Source organism: Pelobates fuscus, chromosome 2 (genome assembly GCF_036172605.1).
Source record: "Pelobates fuscus isolate aPelFus1 chromosome 2, aPelFus1.pri, whole genome shotgun sequence".
In the NCBI taxonomy this organism is placed as follows: domain Eukaryota; kingdom Metazoa; phylum Chordata; class Amphibia; order Anura; family Pelobatidae; genus Pelobates; species Pelobates fuscus.
This window is the reverse complement of record NC_086318.1, coordinates 386126953-386149502: the sequence shown is the minus strand read 5'-3', so window position 1 is coordinate 386149502 and position 22550 is coordinate 386126953.

The window sequence follows — 22550 nt, the reverse complement described above, 5'->3', positions numbered from 1 at the left end:
ACATTTTTTAAAAACAAAATTACTTTAACATTTCACATAAAATAACAACAAACAAAATGATGGAAGACAAATTTTATTGTTTCTGTATATATGGGACAGGTATCGACAATTGGTAGCTCTCAAGCTTATCACATGGAAATTTCACTATCCCATAAGTGGCTATGGATTGTGAGGTTATTGTACAAATTGGTTTCTTTTAATTAAATGTTCCTTCTTTTCTTTTTTGTTGTATTGTGCCTAAATTCTGCCATTTCTCAGTGATATTTGTATTTCTTCCATAATGTAAACAAAATTGCTATAAAGAAATGTATTATATATATATATATATATATATATATATATATATATATACATATATATTTATTTATTTATTTTTAATTAAAAGTGATGAGACCTAAATAAGCTTTTAAGTCTATAGCTGCAGATGTGCTAACGAACAGACACCAGCAAGACGTTCATTGTTCCTTGGGGGTGTAAGAAGTCCATGGGTCTCCTTGAGAAGAAGTTGTGGACTTACTTTTCCTGGCTCCGAAACATCCTTAAAGGACCACTATAGTGCCAGGAAAACAAACTCGTTTTCCTGGCACTATATTGCCCTGAGGGTGCCCCCACCCTCAGGGTCCCACTCCCGCCGGGCTAAAGGGGGAGGAAGGGGGTTTAACACTCACTCCTTTGGCCGTCATCGGCTGAATTCGCATGCGCAGCAAGAGCCACGCGCGTTCAGCCAGTCCATAGGAAAGCATTCTCAATGCTTTCCTATGGATGCTGGCGTCTTCTCACTGTGAAAATCACAGTGAGAAGCGCGGAAGCGCCTCTAGCGGCTGTCAATGAGACAGCCACTAGAGGCTGGATTAACCCATATGTAAACATAGCAGTTTCTCTGAAACTACTGTTTACAGCAGGCAGGGTTAACCCTAGATGGACCTGGCATCCAGACTACTTCATTGAGCTGAAGTGGTCTGGGTGCCTATAGTGGTCCTTTAACCATCTAGATCAGTAGGAAACTTTCAGCACTCCAAATGTTGTGGACTATATCTCCCATAATGCTCTTACAACCATGATGCTGACAAAGCATCAGGGGAGATATAGTCCACAACATCTGGAGTGCCAAAGGTTGCCTACCGCTGATGGTTTGTCTAAAGTTTTCTTTTGATTGTCGTTCTTATAACAATCAATAATATTTATTTGATATAAACTTTCTCCCAGTTAATCAGTCTCATTGCTCATGAACCATTTCAGAATTATAAACAGGACTAACATTTTTTCAGGAACCAAAGACTTTAACTGACCAAACACAAGTAACGCAGGTCTTTGATTGTGAATATTAGTACATTTCTGTCAGACAAATGTCTATGGTTAACTTCCAACAGGAAGAGGGGACTTGTAATCCAGACTTGTCCTTTTATGTGGTCCTTCCCTTTTCCTCCTACACCAGGAACATTGACTATCTTCCACACAGGGATTGATGCCTATCCCCACTTTGTCAGTTCAAGTAGGAATTGATCACTCTGCCTGATTTATAAAAACACTTTTTGGCTCTCATGCCTAGATCTTTTGCCAACTGGACTTCCGACTGCAGCTGATCCCAAACACCAAGGAACAGTTAAGCCAGAATACAGGCCCTTAGATTCTGTCACTGTGATCCTAGAAATGACCATGTTTAGACAATGTTCCCAAAATAACTGGCTTAATACTTTAGTTTTAAACTGGGAAAACATTTTAAAAATTTTACATTAAATACATTGTTTTGAACCCCTCACAATAAGTCTAATAATAAAACATAAACTCAACAGTAAATTGCAGTATATACTATATTATTGACATACTGGGGATCAACAGATAAAACATATATGTAGAGTGCCAAGCAAAAATATTGAACCCTTTGAAATTAGTTGGTTTTCTGCATCATTGGTCAACAAATTTAATCTCATCTTCATCAAACTCACAAGTATATAGACACACACAATATGATTAAGCTAACAACACAACAATATAATATTTCATGTTTTTATTTGACACACCCCATGAAACATTCACTGTGCTGTGGAAAAGTAAGCGGCCATTTGGATTTAATGGCTAGTTGATTCTCCTTTGGCAGCAATAAACTCAGCCAAGTGTTTGCGATAGCTCTGGATTAACCTGCACAACCTTCAGGAGGAAGTTAGGGCCACTCTTCCTTCAGCTCAGCCATATTTTAGGATGTATGGTGTGAACAGCTCTCGTGAGGTAATTCTACAGCATCTCCATGAAGTTGAGGTCTGGGTTCTGACTGGGCCACTCTAAAAGGCAGATTTTCTTTTTTTTTAAGCTATTCGGAGGTGGATTTTCTTTGATCTTTAGGAATGCCAATAATATTCAAGTAATACAGTCGATGTGAGTGTTTCATAAAGATTCCTAAGCTTTTGTAACACACTCACATTGTTTCTCCATATAGATGATTGGTTGCTGCTTACACATGAGCAGTTAATTTAGTTGCATATATAATAAATAAAAAGTCTGGGGAATCTAGTTTGGAGTGTCCCTTTAATTTGTCTTTATATTTAAATAATAGAGATGAAAAATACACCACATAGAAACAGGATCTGTAATACTTATAGTGTGACTCCCTCTAGTGGCCGGAATCTTGTAAATTCCAGTTTTAGAACTTGCAGTCCTTGTGTTGCAGCTCTAAAACAGGTGTAACTGTTCACTATTTCTTAATAAAACCTATAAGCACAAAAAGGCTATCACAAACAGAGAAAGGTAAACAAAATAGAAGTCTGGAAACTGGAATCAAGGTCAGGCAAGAAAGATAACAGTGATTGGGACCCTGATTTAGCCAGGACATGGAGCAGCAATGCACATCCCTTCAAACAAGGGAGAGAGGTCAAATAAGATCTAGCAACATGTAGAGCAGGACTCCGGAACATGAATGAATGGGGAATGGGGTGCATTGTTTTATTTCTGAAGGGTTGGTGCAGGAACTTTATGGAAAGGGGGTGCAGGAGTTTAAATATTCTTGAAAACATTTTTAATATAATGTGGGTGTTTTTTACATTTTAAAGAGGGGGTGGTGGAGGATGCCAAATGCTCTAGGTACGCCCCTGGTGGGCAGCCCACCGTGGTATTTGATAGCTTGAGAAGGGCGAGGAGATATTGGAGCATGGTGGAAAATCTAGGAAGGAGGGGGTCATTATAGACCTTTGATTCAAATGAGTATTCAGTGAGCGAATATCATTTATTATTTTTTATAAATGATTACAACTAATTAATAAATATTTTAAATGTATTATAACATTTATTATTTTTCCTAGCAAATCTGGTTTAAAGAGAATGCTTGAACAAGAAAGGTTATTGCAGGGTCCTACCTAAAAATAGTCTTTATTGACCTAGTAGCACACTTCATATTTTTTGTGGCCAAAATATTAAAGGGTGGGTTCAGGGGATACATACAATATTTAATTGTGGGGTCTGAAATTATTAACATTTATATATAAGATTTAAATATGGCTCAGCTCCCACAGAGAACAATTTTAAACAATTTAATAAACAAAGTCTATTTAAAATCACCTTCTTCGTACAAATATGGGGATTTAGTCAAAAAAGACTAAAGTCCATTAAGTTAAACATTGAAACCCATTCTTTTTATGCTGCTCTCCAAAAGAAGGTATATAAAAAAAAAAAAAACAATTGTAGCCATTCCCAATTATGCCACAAAAAGGGAACAAATGCCTTCTTGGCTCTATAATGGCAATCAGATTTCTCCTTGGACCAAAACCTTTTCACATACATATCAATCATGTCCTTGAATATTCTGTTTATACAAAAAATAATCCAAGCCTTTAAAAAAATATATCTATAGATTCTTATAAGACAACCACTTTATTGATCTTACTGTAAAGAAGCCTTTCATCTACTGTAAGTGAAAACGCATTTCTTCCAGTCTCAATATATAATCTCTTGTGTGTTGTATGCTAATGAACAGATTAGCACATAACAGTTTATACTGACCCTGTATATATTTGTTTAGTGCTATTAAATATATAAATGGAGGTGCCTTCTTTCTAAAGAAAACAAATTCAGTTTTTCTAGCCTTTCCTTATAACTAATGTTTTCCATCCCCCTTACTAATTTTATAGCTCACCTACACACTTTGTCTAGTAACCTTTTGTGCAGAACTATGTCAAATGCCTTGGCAAAATCCAGGTAGATCACATCTACTGGATCATCCTGAACTATATTTCTACTAACTTATTCATAGAACACAATTAAGTTACCTTGGCATGACCTTTCTTTCATGATACCATGTTGATTACTGCTAATGATATTATTATTCAAAATCAATTCTTGAATATTATCCCTTAATAGCTCTTTAAACAATTTCCCAACCATAGGTGTTAAGCTCACAGGTCTGCAGTTTTCAGTTTGTGGCTTTGCACCCTTTTTAAATATAGGCACCAATTCCCCAATCCTCTGGTACAATTCCTGAAAGAAAAGATTCCGGAAAAATGAAAAACAGTGGTATGGATATTTCTACGCTCCCAGAACATGCATGAGTGAATACCATCTGGCCCAGGGATTTTGTTTACATTAATGTTATTTTATTTCTGTAGCACTTTCTCTTTGTTAACCAATCGCGTGTTTGCTATAAGGTAAGGCTTTTGTAGCAGGGATTTGCAAATATAAAGGCATAAATTCTACTTCCTATATACTGAAGAAATAATTATATAGAATTTCTGCTTGTCCTGATCCTTTGAGCTTTTCATTTTCAAGTTTAGCCCATTTATTTGCCCTTTTGCAAGTCCTATTGGCATGCAGGAACGTTTTAGCCGGAGGCAAACAAGGCATTTGCCTTGGGCGGCATTTTCCAGGGTGCGGCAAAAAAAGCCGTCCCCAAATGCCCAGGGCAAATGCCTTGTTAGCCTTGCGGCTAACAGTCCAGGCGGGCGGGCGGTTAGGTAAAAATCCATGTGGGGGGCGCTGGCGAGGTAGCACTTTCCCCTGAGCTCTCTGCTCAGCTCCCTCGCGCGCCGCCCGCAGAGTGATGCCGGGAGCCGGAATATGATGTCATATTCCGGCTCCTGGCATCACTCTGTGGGCGGCGCGTGAGGGAGCTGAGCAGAGAACTCAGGGGAAAGTGCTTTCTCGCCAGCACCGCCCAACCGACCGGCAGCCCCAGGGAGAGGGAGAACCCCCCAGCATTCCCAAAGGTAAGGAGGTTGGAGGGGGGTTAAATAAAAAAAAAGTGAGTGTGTTAATGTGAGTGAGTGAGAGTGTGTGTCTGTGTGTGTGTCTGTTAGTGTGTGTCTGTGTGTGTTTGTGTAAGTCTGTTAGTGTGTGTCTGTGTGTGTGTTTGTGTAAGTCTGTTAGTGTGTGTCTGTGTGTGTGTGTGTGTGTGTGTCTGTTAGTGTGTGTCTGTTAGGGAGTGTGTGTGTGTTAGTGTGTGTTTTAGCGAGCGTGTGTCTGTTAGTGTGTGTCTTTTAGTGTGTGTGTCTGTTAGTGTGTGTGTTTCTGTTAGTGAGTTTGTGTGTTTGTCTGTTAGTGAGTGTGTGTCACACACTAACAGACAAACACACACACACTCACTAACAGACAAACACACACACTCACTTGTGTGTTTGTCTGCTAGTGAGTGTGTGTGTGTTTGTCTGTTAGGGAGTGTGTCTGCTAGTGAGTGTGAGTGTCTGTTAGTGAGTGTGTGTGCTTGTTAGTGAGTGTGAGTGTGTTTGCCTGTTAGTGTGTGTCAGTGTGTGTGTCTGTTAGTGTGAGTAAGTGTGTCTGTTAGTGAGAGTGTGTGTGTGTGTGTGTGTGTGTATATTTACAAGGCGGGGCGGGGGGAAGGGTTGGGTGGAGGTGGCGCGGGGGGGCGTCTGAGTTTTGTCCTGCCTAGGGCAGCACAAAACCAGGATACACCACTGTTGGCATGGTGATATTTGTTATAGGTTGCAATCAACCTCTGATTTAAATTTTAAATGCCCTTTACTTATCTTTTATAATTTGACTGACCCTTTTGCTAATCCACATTGGTATTAATTTGCTTCTTTTATTTTTGTTTCCCAATAATATTTATTAAGAAAAATACTTTTGTAGAATTTGTTTAAAGACCTTCCTTGTATACTCTTGCCAGTGATTAATTCCAGCAGGTAATTTGGTGTAAAGATGCTCTTATCCTATGGAAATTAATAAAATATACACAACCTAAAATAAATAAAAACAAAGAGGGACCGCAAATGGTGTAGATAAAATTAAACACCACAAAAAATAAAAACTAAGATACACTCACAAACGAATGAATGAAATAGGCGGAATATATAATTCAAATGTGAACTTCTTTTCTTCTCTTCTCCCACTCTTTTTGCTTTTAGGGTAAGAGAGAAATACAAGACATAGTGTACGACTGTATATACACAAAGGAAATACTTTATTAGATTGCACTCACGGGAAATCAGTAGTTAAAAAGCCCATGAAAAATCGCAGTAACTCTTCAGTATCCAGGAAGAAGCTGGTAAACACCCAGGATAAGAAGCATACGAGTATGAAACAAAATATATAATAAAATCCTGACGCCTTTTCTTATCCTATGGAAGTAAGCCTTTTTAAAATGAAGTGTTTTTGTACAGCAGCTGATGATCTGCTTTCATTCTTTTTTCCAATTTGAGAATTTTTATTGAGATTTATGCATAAAGAAACACACAAACTTGCAATACATGAAGTGCAATGACATTACATAGTAGTATACACAGAGTTCAATGTTGTAAGTAAATTAAATCGTACAGTGGGTAACTAAACAGTAAAGGAGAATACGATCCAGGTATGGTTCCCTTTATTCTACTATCCCATAATATTTATCATATAGACAAGACATGCAACAATTTTGGAAACGTGAAATCGTTAACAGATATGAACTCTTTAAAAAATATATTTTATTAAAAAAGGCATATATTTGTTGTGCCACAGCTTAAGACAACGTTCACAAATAATGCTGATGAAGAATAAAAATTGCTGGTAAGTGATATTAACAAACAGTGCTAATGGCAAATACTCAATTATTCAAACAGAATTCAGATCTTACATTGGTTGTCGGAGGAAGTCACAGGCAGGGCCAGTGCTACCATAAGGCGGCGCAAGTGGGCGCTTTAGGGCGCACCGACCCAAGGGGCGCAAAAATGTCCGAGTGACCCGCTGGAGCACGGAGAACTCCGCTCCCGTCGGTCACTTTCTGCAGCAATTTACCCAGCTGGCTATGAGATGGGGGAAAAAACGTGAAGCCACTGAGGGAGGTTGGTGGAGCAGCGAGGAGCGACTGAGGCAAATCTCTTCCTGAGCTAAAGGCTGCTGGGATATGTGACATCATATCCCGGCGGCAAACTGCTGTGGAGAGAGGAGGGCAGCTACTACAGTGCAGCGGGACGTCTGTTTAGCAATTATTAGAAACAGTAAGTCTGTGTGTGTGTGTGTGTGTGTAAGTGTTAGTGTATGTGTCTATAAGCAGTATGTGTGTGTAAGAGACTGTGTGTGTGTGTGTGTGTGTGAGTTAGAGCCAGTGAGTGTGTAAAGCAGTGTGTGTGTGTGTGTGTGTGTGTGTGTGTGTGTGTGTGTGTGTGTATTACAGCCAGTGAGTGTGTAAAGCAGTGTGTGTGTGTTACAGCCAGTGATACCTGCGGATCAGTGAAGAGATATAGGAGGGGCTTGAATTGTTCAGTGCTTTATAGGTGTGAATTAGTACCTTGAATTGACTACTATAGGAAACCAATATAAGGACTGACAGAGGGGAGGGGTGTGAGAGGAGCGACAGGAGAGGAAATTCAGTCTAGCTGCATCATTCATTACAGACAGTAGCAGGGCAATACAACTTGTGGGAAGACCTATTAGGAGAGAGTTACAATAATCCATGCAAGAGATTACTAGATCATGGACAAGCTCCTTAGCATATTACGTAAGAATGTGAGGCCAAAATCAAGTATAACACCAAGACAGCACGCTTGCAAGGATGGACTGATGTGGGTACCACTCACTTGAAGGGACAGCGAAAGAGGGGGATCAGTTTTAGGAGGAGGAAAGACAAGGAGTTCAGTTTTAGAGAGATTGATTTTCAAAAAGCTGGAGGACATCCAATCAAAGATGAAAGAAAGGCAAGCAGTGACAGGTTGCAGGACGGGAGGGGAGAAGTGGGGACCTCAAAAACTGAGGAACGCAAAATAAATACTGAATCCCCCTCAATGTATGCCCAACGTGGATATCTATCCTAAGACTATAATGTGACTACCGTCCCCAACAATGCCCCTTTAGAGTCTCTAATTTGTGGTAATCCCAGGCCTCCTTCGGTGACCTTTCTGTATAAAATACTGGTGGTTACTCTATTTTTTTTGTTTTGCCAGACAGACACAAATGTTATTCCTTAAGTAAAAAAATTTCGGTATCTGTATTTGCAAATTGTGAATTAAATACTGGAGTTTAGACAAAAGGACCATTTTGAAGGTTGGACTATGCTCCATCCACAATTTAACCTTTCCCTTCCAAGTTTTAGGGGTCTAGGATATTTTGTTCTGTAGTTTGACGTAGTTTTGTGTATATTAATCAGATTTTTTTGTTTTTTGTTAGACATGTACCCAGGAGTGTGAGTAAGTCGTTCCTCCATTCAAAGTTAAAGGCTTGTTTAAGCTGTTCTCTTGTCATTTACGGGACTCCCACACCCAGTGCCTGTGTTTTATGAATGTTTAGTTTGTAATATGAGTGTGTACTGTGTGCCTTTCAGGCACTTACACATGTTTAGTAGAGAGATCATAGGTTGTGTTAGTGTAAGAAGTATGTTTGTAGCGGAGAGCTGGTATTTCACAGGTTAACTCCACTGAAGATCCCAGTGAGGCTCAGGAACAAGTTATAAAATACCATAAAATAATAATCACTGCAAGCAAGATAATCCACGAATATCCCAATACGGATCCCAATGACTGGACGACACACAGCATCAGGAGCAGAACTGAACTTTTAATCACTCAACCTTCTTTTAAAGCATTCTCCCGTGCAAGGGAGGGATTTACAATAATTATTACAGTAGCCAATCATACATGAGTTGCCGCCCACACATCCCCTCCCCTTAGCCTGACTCATAATCCTATTATGCAGGACACAAATTCCCTGGGTTTCTGGATGTACCCTTAAACATACGGGTTCCCCTTTAAATATTACATCCCCTGGTAGTCCTGATCTGGGTGAGTGACATATCCAAAAATCACCCAGAACGGACCAGGGGTTCGGGAGATTTGTGGAAGTAGTAAAAAGACCGACCGCGGTGGAGGTAACAGCCGAAATTAGTTCCACGCGTTTTGGCCCTGCGGTCGGTCACAGAAAAAGGGAATAAACTGCACGAATGACTTGGGCTATGGAGACTGAGTAGGTTTCGAATAAATCCCCTTGTTCGTGTGTTTCTTTCTACCGAACGGGTAGCCGTTCGGTAGTTTCTACTCGAATTTAAGGGCAGTGTGGAGGTCTCAGCGGTGTTTGCCTAGACAAGTGTACGATTTGGTTCCAGAAACTCAAAGGCAAAACACCGCTGTTCGGGAGTTTAAAATGGCCGCCGCCACGTGTTCGTTTCCCGAATGGCGGCCACCCAGAGGCCAAAACACACATTACACGAATCACCAATTACCCGTTTGCAACATTGTTGCGAACGGTAATTGGAGGCACACTTATTCCTGGGTGGTCTGGTTGTTCGGTAGTTTCACTCAATATAATGAACAGAGTGATTTTACCGTGCAATCAGACGAATGCTTCATACACATATATACATAAGGCAAAATTTAACAGAAAGCATATGAACATACAGAATTTTGAGGACAGCCCAATGCCATCCGCTTCAATGTTGTCAGCAAATAAGTTACATTTAAAGTACTATCACATATTTTAATCCCTTGGGTGTTAGGGTTTGCTCTAATGGTGGGTTTGAGTGCTAATACATATAACAGTGATAGTGGACATTCCTGCTGGGTACCATTTGTAATTGCAAAGGGAGTCGACACAAACCTTCCATTTAACCCCTTAAGGACACATGTTGGAAATATTCCATCATGATTCCCTTTTATTCCAGAAGTTGTGTCATTAAGAGGTTAAGACACTTGCTGAGGGGCTACTATAAAGCACATGGATTGTGGACGGAAACCTATCTGGGAATCCAAATTCAAGCAAGACTATATCCAGGAAGCCACAATATAAGTGGTTGAATGCCTTTTTAGCATCAAGAGACACCAACACTCCTTCATCTCATGATTTTTGCAGAGATCTGCTTTTATTTTAAACAAACAAAACAAAACACCAATTAAATGTAAAATTATATTGTCTCTCTATCTCTCTAGTTATACTTGGCTTTGGTGGATCATGGAGGTATGTGGAAGCTGTAGGCACTCACCTTGCCTGTGGCTAGCAAGAAATCAAAGACATCCAGTTTGCTCCATAATCTCTATTTCACATCTAACTTTATCAGAGCATTAGGCTTGCAAAGATAAGAGACACAATTTCTGAAGAAGCCCACTAAATGTGTGAAGTACAATTTTTATAAGAAAGTGCAGAGATTACATTTTAGAGTAAAATTTGAAGTGTCCAGCACTGCAGATATCACCTGGTTACTGCAGTGATTGTACCATCTCGCCTATATTTTTAAAGTAGGGAACAGAAATAGGAGGATTGCCAGAGGCGGTCATACAGGATCATTCTATTTTTAGAATCACAGACACTAATACAAACATAAACAAACTTATGCTTTAACAGCTTTGCTTGGTGTCAACCTCATAAAACTTTGTCAGAGAAAATGCGAATATGCTTGTTTCCTTCCTCAAATATCTCTCATAGTTCCAGTTTTGCCAGGACAATCCCACGTTTTGGGATTGTGTCCCGGAACATGTCCCTTAGTCTGTATTTGGGCCACTGCCATATTGCCGTTTTGCAGCCTCTGCGTCAGGAGTAAATTATTACACCTCACTTCTTCCTGACACACAGAGAGACATGCAGGGGATAGAGAGACAAAGAGGAGGGAGGGGGGGACAGACATGGGCGTAGGAACCGGGGGGGATGAGGGGGGACGCATCCCCCCCAGCAAATAATGCGGGGGGGACAGGTTATGGGGAAATCCCCCCCAGCTCCGCCGGCCCTCTCATGCTGCAGCCGCCCGAGCGCTCTGCAGAGAGCCTCAGGCGGCTGCAGCTTTGCCTGGGCTGGTGCGTCCATGAGGGCGCTGTCAGGGTACCTGAAGTCTCTACCTCTGAGAGAGGTAGAGACTTAGAAGTTTATCCGTCCAGAAGGGCTGTTTCCTCCGTCCCTCGCGGTCCTTCCGGTCATTTACACGCCGGCCGCGAGGGATCCACTTCCTTTTGTAACACGACGCCCAGCAGTCGACGTCATGACGCCAACCCGGACCGACCTGTCACTCAATTGTCTGGAAACTAATCAGGACTCGTCGGAGGCGTGTCTACTCTCCTGAGCCAGGGTATTTAACAGTGCTTCTTCCATTTGCTCATTGCCCTGTCGTGGTTCTAGCCTGTCTAGTCACTCAGCGCTCTTGTATTCCAGTTATCCTTTTGGTTCCGACCCGGCTTGTTTGTATTACTCTGCTTATCTCTGTTACCCTTTGACTCGGCTTGTTCCTCGCTTACCTGTCTTCCCGGTCCCTCGACTTCGGCTTGCCTTTGACCATCCTCTCTATCGCCGTACGTTAGTCCGGCCATTCTAAGGTCCGGTATACGTACCTTTCTACTGTCTGTACTCTGCGTGTTGGATCCCTGTCCCGATCCTGACATTACGACAGGGCCAATGGATCCTGCAAGTACAAACAGTCAGCTTGGTCCTTCCGATCCTAGGTTTGAAGCCATGGAACACAGAATGGATCAGATGGCCCTAGCACTACAGGCGTTATTATCTCGTGCTAATAACCCACCAGAGGAGACGCGTACTACTTCTATTTCCCCTGTGAGTTCAGGCCTAGAGGTAGCCACTGTAGGTGCCTCTTCCCGTATTACCCCACCAGTACGTTATGGTGGTTCACCTGAGAAGTGTCGTGGTTTTCTAAACCAGATCAGTATCCACTTTGAATTACAACCTCGCTCCTATCCTACAGATAGGGCGAAGGTTGGATTTATTATCACCTTACTCATTGAGAGAGCTCTGAGATGGGCCAACCCATTATGGGAGAATGATAACCCGTTACTATATAATTATAATGCCTTTGTAGCTGCCTTTAGAAGAACTTTTGACCCTCCTGGTAGAAAGGTCAATGCAGCTAGATTACTTTTGCGCCTGAGACAAGAGAACCGAACACTTGTGGATTATGCACTAGAGTTCAGGTCTTTGGCGGCAGAAGTTAAGTGGAATGAGCAGGCTTATATAGATGTATTTTTGAACGGGCTATCAGATGTAATCCTTGACGAGGTTGCTACTAGAGAGCTCCCTGAAAATTTGGAGGATTTAATTTCGTTCATCTCTCGTATTGATGAGCGTTTAAGAGAGAGACAGAACACTCGAGAGAGGAACTTTAGACCTTCCTTTAAATTAGCTCCCGCATTTCAAAGTCCTGATTCCACTACCTCACTGTTGCCTGAACCTATGCAGATAGGCAATACTCGCCTCTCAGAAGAGGAGAGACAGTACAGGAGAAGGGAGGGATTGTGTATGTATTGTGGAGTCAGAGGTCACTTACGCCTGAATTGTCCTAATCGCTCGGGAAACGCCCGCACCTAAGTTTCTCTAGAGGACAGGCCTTGGGTGTTTCTATTTTGTCCTCTACTCATAATTATAAAGATCACAGGCTTCTGCTACCAGTTTCTTTAACTTGGGAGAAGGGAGTACTAAAGACCATGGCTTTGATAGATTCCGGAGCTGCTGAGAATTTTATCGACCAGGCCTTTGCTACTAAACACACTATCCCATCCCAGTTAAGGGATACACCCTTGGCCGTTGAGGCCATAGATGGTAGACCTTTACTTGAGCCTGTTATCTTTCGTGAAACCATACCCGTTAACTTAACTGTTGGTATCTTACACGAGGAAAACTTATCGCTTATGCTTATTTCGTCCCCTTCTGTTCCCATAGTCCTGGGTTACCCATGGTTAAAGAGACATAACCCTATTATTGATTGGGAGTTAGGGGAGATACTCTCATGGGGCCAGGGTTGCCAGGAGAGTTGTTTACGGAGGGTTTCTCCATTGGGTGTAATTAACACACCAGGTAGTTCTACCCAGTCTACAGATATACAGATACCGCCTCTGTACCTGGATTTAAAAGCAGTATTCGACAAAAGGAATGCTGATACTCTACCTCCACACAGGACTTTTGATTGTAAAATTAATCTACTACCTGGTACCATGCCTCCGAGGGGCAATGTATATCCTCTATCCACCAAAGAGAATTCAGTTCTAGAGGAATATATTCGGGAGAATCTAGACAAAGGATTCATTAGGAGATCTTCTTCTCCTGCCGGGGCTGGTTTTTTTTTTGTTAAAAAGAAGGATGGTTCCCTAAGACCTTGCATTGATTACCGAGGTTTGAATAAAATAACCATCAGAAATGCCAATCCAATCCCCTTGATTACCGAGCTGTTTGATCGCCTAAAGGGCTCTAAAATTTTCACCAAGTTGGATCTCAGAGGGGCATATAACTTGGTGAGAATCCAGCAAGGACACGAGTGGATGACAGCGTTCAATACCCGTTATGGGCATTATGAATACACGGTCATGCCTTTTGGTCTTTGTAACGCACCGGCAGTATTTCAGGATTTGATTAATGAAGTTCTTAGGGAATTTCAACATGATTGTGTTATTGTGTACCTGGACGACATACTTATACACTCTAGAGAGATTGAGACCCACCACAGATAAGTCAGAAAGGTATTACACAAACTTCTTCAACATGGGTTATACTGCAAATTGGAGAAATGTAGTTTTGACCAGTCTCAGATAGACTTTCTTGGTTACGTGATTTCTGGGGAAGGCTTTAAGATGGATCCTGACAAACTCCAGTCTATTTTAGATTGGCCATTGCCTAAGGGACTCAAGGCTATTCAGAGGTTTATTGGTTTCTCCAATTATTATAGGCGCTTCATTAAGGGATACTCTTCTATTATTGCGCCTATTACCAATATGACCAGACAGGGGGCTGACACTAAGACTTGGTCTACTGAAGCTCTCGTTGCTTTCAAGACTCTCAAGGAACTTTTTGCTTCTGCTCCAATTTTAGTCCATCCTGATACGACTCTGCCGTTCCTACTCGAGGTCGATGCCTCTGAGACAGGCGTAGGTGCTATTCTGTCACAAAGGTTAGGGGTGGACAAACCACTACACCCTTGTGGTTTTTTTTCCAAGAAACTGTCTGGCCCTGAGAGCAGATATGACATCGGTGACAGGGAATTATTAGCGGTCATTATGGCTTTAAAGGAGTGGAGACATTTATTGGAGGGGACCTTACATCCTGTTACCATTTTAACGGATCACAAGAACTTGTCCTATATTGGGGAGGCTAAGCGACTGTCCGCCAGACAAGCTCGTTGGTCCTTATTCCTGACCCACTTCAATTATGTGCTTACTTATAGACCTGGTTCTAAGAACTCTAAAGCCGATGCTTTGTCTCGCCAATATGAACCTTCTACTATATCTGAACCTGTTCTTTCCTCTATAGTTCCGAAATGCAATATTATCGCTAACACGAATCTCAGGATTCACTCTCCGTTACTTGCCGAGATCTTAAAGCTGCAACATCTAGCCCCTAAACCAGTGGTAGTCAACCTTTTTCTAACTACCGCCCACTAATGCATCTTTTTGGTTGAAAAAATTTCCTTACCGCCCACCAGTTTTCGCGCAAGTGCGGAATATTTTTTTCGAAAGGAGGGTGTTTTAAAAAAAATAAATGTACGTACATTTATCTTTTTATTTGCAATTAATGCATGTTTATAATGTTTTTAACTTTATAAAAAGTTTAATGAGAAAACAATAAAGTAAATTGAAATTACCTTTACTAGTGATTAATGAGATCCTTGAGGTTGTAAGGAACAAACGAAGGTCTCCTCTTTCGGTGATATTCAGACGACTTCTCTGTTTGCGCATAATATGATTTCTCATCTGTGCGTCAGCTCCCCCTCTTCTCCCTCCTCAATTCCCCTCCCCACCTTTTTTTCCCCCCTTTTTTTAACCTTCCTTATAGCAATGCCCAGTAGGAAGGCTGAGCTAGGTATCCCACTATAACAGACTGGCACACATACATACAGACATACATACAGACAGGCACACACACACACACAAAGACATACATACAAAGACACATACACATACAGACAGACACAAGAAACAGACACACATACATACACACATATATACAGACAGACACACACACGACACATACAGACAGACACACACACACGACACATACAAAGACATACATACAAAGACACACACACACAAGACATACATACAAAGACACACACACACACAAAACATACATACAAACACACACACACAAAACATGCATACAAAGACACACACACGACATACATACAAAGACAAGACACATATATACAGACATACACACAGACACAAACAAGACATACATACAAAGACAAGACACATGTATACAGACACACACACACAAGACACATACATAAGACACACATACAGACACACACACAAGACATACATACAAACACAAGACACATGTATACAGACATACACACAAGACACATACATAAGACACACATACAGACACACACACACAAGACATACATACAAACACAAGACACATGTATACAGACATACACACAAGACACATACATAAGACACACACAAGACATACATACAAAGACAAGACACACATATATACAGACATACACACACACACATAAGACACACACAAGACATACATACAAAGACAAGACACATGTATACAGACATACACACACACACATAAGACACACACAAGACATACATACAAAGACAAGACACATGTATACAGACATACACACACAAGACACTTACATAAGACACACACAAGACATACATACAGACACACACAAGACATACATACAAAGACACATACACAAACAAACACACATATTTAAGTCACCCTCCTGTTTCCTACCTTTAAGGTGCAGGAGGGTGACTTTCCCTGGGGTCCAGTGGTGGCTCAGGTGCATGGGAGTCAGAGTTCCCACTCTGACTCCCTCCTCCTCCTTCCTCCCGCGCGGCTCTCTGTATGCTGGGAGGAGTGACCGGGGAATCACTTCCTCCCAGCAGATTTGATGTCATCACAGGGGGCCCGGTCGCGCTGTTAAAGCGCCCAGCGCTGACCGGGCCCCCTCACAATCCACATCCATCGGGTGGCCCTGACAGCATGGGCCACCCGATGGACCCCTCCATATGCGGCCCCGGCGGTTTGCCGCCGGGGCCGCAAGTGGTGATGGCGGTACCCAGTCACAGTGGTACCGCCGGCTCGCGCCCGCCCGCCCGCCTGCCCAATTTATAAAAAAAAAATTGAAAATCCCTACCGCCCACCTGGAATCCTGAAACGCCCACTAGTGGGCGGTAGGGACCAGGTTGACGACCCATGCCCTAAACAGACTCCCGGGGGTCGACATTTCGTTCCTCCTGCTCTTCAACTGGAACTGTTACAATGTTTCCACAACAGCAAGGTGGCTGGACATCCTGGCATTCGCAAGACGTGCGCTTTGATCTCTAAAGACTTCTGGTGGCCTGCTTTACGTAGGGATATCAAAGATTTCATCGGTGCGTGTGAGGTTTGTACTAAGACCAAGCAACCTCATACGCTTCCATGTGGATTTCTGCATCCCTTAGAGGTTCCAGAAAAGCCGTGGTCCTGTTTGGCTATGGACTTTATTGTCGATTTACCTATATCTAAAAAACAGACTGTTATCCTCACCGTGGTTGACAGATTCACCAAGATGGCTCACTTCGTTCCTCTGCCTAAACGTCTTCTCCCGAGTTGGCAGAGATATTCGCAAGGGAGATTTTTCGTTTACATGGGATACCCTCCCAAATTGTATCTGACAGAGGTTCCCAATTTGTTTCTCGTTTTTGGAGATCCTTCTGCTCTCAACTGGGTATCAAATTGAATTTCTCTTCCGCCTATCATCCTCAGTCTAACGGAGCTGCTGAACGCACCAACCAAAAGATTGAACAATATTTACGTTGTTTTGTTTCCGAACACCAGGACGATTGGGTCGGTTTGATTCCTTGGGCGGAGTTCGCGCACAACAATCTCGTTTGTGATTCTACTCATTCAAGCCCCTTCTTCATGAATTATGGCTTTCATCCATCCATTCTTCCCTCGGTTTCTCCTTCCCAAGGGGTACCGTCGGTTGATGTTCATGTTGCCAATTTGAGGAAGTTGTGGGATCAGACTCGACAAATTCTTCTGCACAATTCTATGCTGGTTAAGAAACACGCTGATAAACGTAGAAGGTCGGCTCCGGTTTTTGTTCCAGGCGATAGAGTATGGTTGAGTACTAGAAACATTCGTTTAAAAGTGCCTTCCATGAAGTTCGCTCCTCGTTATATTGGACCTTACAGGGTTCTGACTCGAATTAACCCAGTTGCGTATCGTCTAGCTCTTCCATCTGCCTTACGCATCCCTAACTCCTTTCATGTTTCATTGCTGAAACCGCTAGTCTGCAACAGATTTTCCTCCACGGTATCCTCTCCTCGCTCTGTTCAGGTGGAGGGTCAGGAGGAGTATGAGGTCAACTCTATCATCGATTCTCGAATCTCCCGGGGGAGAGTACAATATCTGGTCGACTGGAAAGGATATGGTCCTGAAGAGAGGAGTTGGGTACCTCAAGAGGATGTTCATGCTCCTCGCCTCCGCAGGGCGTTTCACTCCCGCTTCCCATCTCGTCCCGGTTCCTTCCGCCCGGTGGGCGTATCTGAGAGGGGGGGTACTGTCAGGGTACCTGAAGTCTCTACCTCTGAGAGAGGTAGAGACTTAGAAGTTTATCCGTCCAGAAGGGCTGTTTCCTCCGTCCCTCGCGGTCCTTCCGGTCATTTACACGCCGGCCGCGAGGGATCCACTTCCTTTTGTAACACGACGCCCAGCAGTCGACGTCATGACGCCAACCCGGACCGACCTGTCACTCAATTGTCTGGAAACTAATCAGGACTCGTCGGAGGCGTGTCTACTCTCCTGAGCCAGGGTATTTAACAGTGCTTCTTCCATTTGCTCATTGCCCTGTGGTGGTTCTAGCCTGTCTAGTCACTCAGTGCTCTTGTATTCCAGTTATCCTTTTGGTTCCGACCCGGCTTGTTTGTATTACTCTGCTTATCTCTGTTACCCTTTGACTCGGCTTGTTCCTCGCTTACCTGTCTTCCCGTTCCCTCGACTTCGGCTTGCCTTTGACCATCCTCTCTATCTCCGTACGTTAGTCCGGCCATTCTAAGGTCCGGTATACGTACCTTTCTACTGTAGCGTGACCTTTCCCTCACTGTAGCGTGGCCGAGCCCTGTACGGTCCGCCGGTACAGGGAGCATCTGTCTCCTGTACCCGGCCGGACTAACAGGTTTAGTCCGGCCGGGTACAGGAAACAAAAGCTCCCTGTACCCGCGGACCATACAGGGCTCGGCCACGCTACAACAGAGGTAGGGTGTCACGTCTAAACATTTGTTATGAAGGAACACAACTGCAGATTTCTTATAGTTTGAATATTTATTATAAAAAGTAAAAGGTATTGACTTTAATTCCAATTTACAGGTACTGTAGCTTTAAGTAATAAACGATAACTGAAGTCCACAATTATAGGCACTGTAGCTTTAAGTAGTAAACGATAACTGAAGTCCACAATTATAGGCACTGTAGCTTTAAGTAGTAAACGATAACTGAAGTCCACAATTATAGGCACTGTAGCTTTAAGTAGTAAACGATAACTGAAGTCCACAATTATAGGCACTGTAGCTTTAAGTAGTAAACGATAACTGAAGTCCACAATTATAGGCACTGTAGCTTTAAGTAGTAAACGATAACTGAAGTCCACAATTATAGGCACTGTAGCTTAAGTAGTAAACGATAACTGAAGTCCACAATTATAGGCACTGTAGCTTTAAGTAGTAAACGGTAGTAATTAGCAGACACTGAATCAGAAAGAGTCTCTTAGTAGTATTAATGAATTAGGTGATAAGAAGTTACAATAGCTGTTCCATAGACTTTAACTGAAGCAAGACAGATGCAGCTAACTGAGACAAAGTATGAGTTGAAGTTAGCTGTAACGGGTTTGTTTTATCGAAGGACTTTGGAGACAGGAAATAACAGCTTTGAGATGCAACGCTTATCACAGAGGTTTTACTTAGCTTCCGGCACATAGAACACTGGTTCCCGAGATCTCCTCAGAGGCGGTTTATCCTGAATGGAGAGAGTTCAGCTTTAGTCGTGGATGAGGAAAGGTGAAGGGGACTTGAAGTCTTCCAGTCCGGTCCGGTAACAGAGGGCTTTCACAACGATGTTGCAGCCGGTTCGTGAGTACGGAACGTAGTTCAATAATCCAGCGTCGATCAGCTGGTGCGGTCGGATTAAATAGGGAGACCGTGTCATAAAGAGGTGTGGCTAAGCTCCGTGGAACCAGGAAGTAAGAGGATACCATAATTAAGGCATGACATAGGGGAGGGGTGGAGAGAAAAATTAGAGTGACAAGGTTGGGAGGGAGGGAGGGAGGGGGAGAAAGAGTGACAAGGAAGGGAGGGAGGGGGAGAAAGAGTGACAAGGGAGGGAGGGGGAGAAAGAGAGTGACAAGGGAGGGAGGGGGAGAAAGAGAGTGACAAGGGAGGGAGGGGGAGAAAGAGAGTGACAAGGGAGGGAGGGAGGGGGAGAAAAAGTGACAAGGGAGGGAGGGGGAGAAAAAAGAGAGTGACAAGGGAGGGAGGGGGAGAAAAAAGAGAGTGACAAGGGGGGACGGAGGGGGAGCAAGAGAGTGACGAGGGAGGGGGAGAAAGAAAGTGACAAGGGAGGGAGGGGGGAGAAAAAAAGAGTGACAAGGGAGGGAGGGGGAGAAAAACGAGAGTGACAAGGGAGGGAGGGAGGGAGGGGGAGAAAGAGAGTGACAAGGGAGGGAGGGGGAGAAAAAAGAGAGTGACAAGGAAGGGAGGGGGAGAAAAAAAGAGAGTGACAAGGGAGGGAGGGGGAGAAAAAAGAGAGTGACAAAGGAGGGAGGGGGAGAAAAAAGAGAGTGACAAAGGAGGGAGGGGGAGAAAAAAGAGAGTGACAAGGGAGGGAGGGGGAGAAAGAGTGGCAAGGGAGGGAGGGAGGGGGAGAAAAAAGAGTGACAAGGGATGGAGGGAGGGGGAGAAAGAGTGACAAGGGAGGGAGGGGGAGAAAGAGAGTGACAAGGGAGGGGGAGAAAGAGAGTGACAAGGGAGGGGGGAAGAGAGTGACAAGGGAGGGGGGGAAGAGAGTGACGAGGGAGGGTGAGAAAGAAAGTGACCAGGGAGGGAGGGGGGAGAAAAAAAGAGTGACAAGGGAGGGAGGGGGGGAAAAAAGAGAGTGACAAAGGAGGGAGGGGGAGAAAAAAGAGAGTGACAAAGGAGGGAGGGGGAGAAAAAAGAGAGTGACAAGGGAGGGAGGGGGAGAAAGAGTGACAAGGGAGGGAGGGGGAGAAAGAGTGACAAGGGAGGGAGGGAGGGGGAGAAAGAGAGTGACAAGGGAGGGGGGAAGAGAGTGCAAGGGAGAGGGGGGAAGAGAGTGACGAGGGAGGGGGAGAAAGAAAGTGACAAGGGAGGGAGGGGGAGAAAAAAAGAGTGACAAGGGAGGGAGGGGGAGAAAAAAGAGAGTGACAAGGGAGGGAGGGAGGGGGAGAAAGATTGACAAGTGAGGGAGGGGGATAAAGAGTGACAAGGGAGGGAGGGAGGGAGGGAGGGGGAGAAAGAGAGTGACAAGGGAGGGAGTGGGAGAAAAAAGAGAGTGACAAGGAAGGGAGGGGGAGAAAAAAGAGTGACAAGGGAGGGAGGGGGAGCAAAAAGAGAGTGACAAAGGAGGGAGGGGGAGAAAAAAGAGAGTGACAAAGGAGGGAGGGGGAGAAAAAAGAGAGTGACAAGGGAGGGAGGGGGAGAAAGAGAGTGACAAGGGAGGGGGAGAAAGAGAGTGACAAGGGAGGGAGGGTGAGAAAGAGAGTGGGGAGGGAGGGGGAAAAAGAGAGTGGGGAGGGAGGGGGAGAAAGAGAGTGACAAGGGAGGGAGAAACAGAGTGACAAGGGAGGGAGAAAGAGAGTGACAAGGGAGGGAGGGGGAGAAAGAGAGTGACAAGGGAGGGAGGGGGAGAAAGAGAGTGACAAGGGAGGGAGGGGGAGAAAAAAGAGAGTGACAAGGGAGGGAAGGGGAGAAAGAGAGTGACAAGGGAGGGAGAGAGATTGACATCCATCACACACACACACACAATCATGCAACCCTTACACACACAGAAACACACAATGCATTCCTTACACACACTCAATGCACCCCTTACAGACGCACACACTGCATCCCGTACATACACAGAAACACACCTTGCAGCCCTTACACATACAAACACAGATTCACACAATGCATTCCTTACACACATATCAGGACATCCCATACACACTCCACCCCCTGTGAACAAACTCATTGGTGGAACATGAAGGTGGACCCTGGGACCCAGACCTTGAGCTGTGTAAAGGGCCCCCAAAAAATGGAGCTGCTTCCCGTTCTCCCAGAACATTGATTTTTGTGACCACAGTTTCAAACAGCCTCCAGAGATCCTGTTCTACACCAGACCAGTGGAGCCAGACTGCAGCTAGAGCCCATCATCATCCTCATCTGGTTGTAAGTAGGCAATCTAGCATATTATTCTTGGCACTAATCTCTAATTTACCTCACATTAAAGAAACACTATAGTCCCCAGAACCACTGCACCTTAATGTAGTGGTTCTGGTGTCTATAGCCTGTCCCTGCAGGCCTTTTAATGTAAACACGTCGGCACTCCAGCACTGGCGTTAGTTAACATGGCAGAAAAATAATTGGAAAGGGTTAGGGGGGCTACTAATAAGGATAGGGGGAGAGGGGTAGGTAGAAAAATAATTGGAAGGGTTTAGGGGGGCTACTAATATGGATGGGAGGAGGGGGAGGTAGAAAAATTATTGGATGGGGTTAGGGGAGTACTAATATGAATGGAAGGGGTACGGTGGGTTCTAATATGCATGGAAGGGGTTAGGGGGTACTAATATGCATGGAAGGGGTAGGGGGTACTAATGTGCATGGAAGGGGTAGGGGGGGTTCTTTTGTGCATGGAAGGGGTAAGGGTGGTTCTAATGTTCATGGGAAGGGTAGGGGTGGTTCTAATCAGGAGGATCCCGGCGCTGTATCCGGGTAAGTAAAACCCCTTCCCTGTAGTGACCCTTTAATGTTATTATTTAATCATTTATATAGCGACTGCAAATTCCGTAGCGCTGTACAATGGGATAAACAACTCCTAGTTTACAGAATAAGAATATACCCGGCGAGTAAAAATGCTATCCCCCCCCCGATTTTTTGGGGTTCCTACGCCCATGCAGACAGAGCATGGACAAGCGGCAGCCCACTCCCATCATC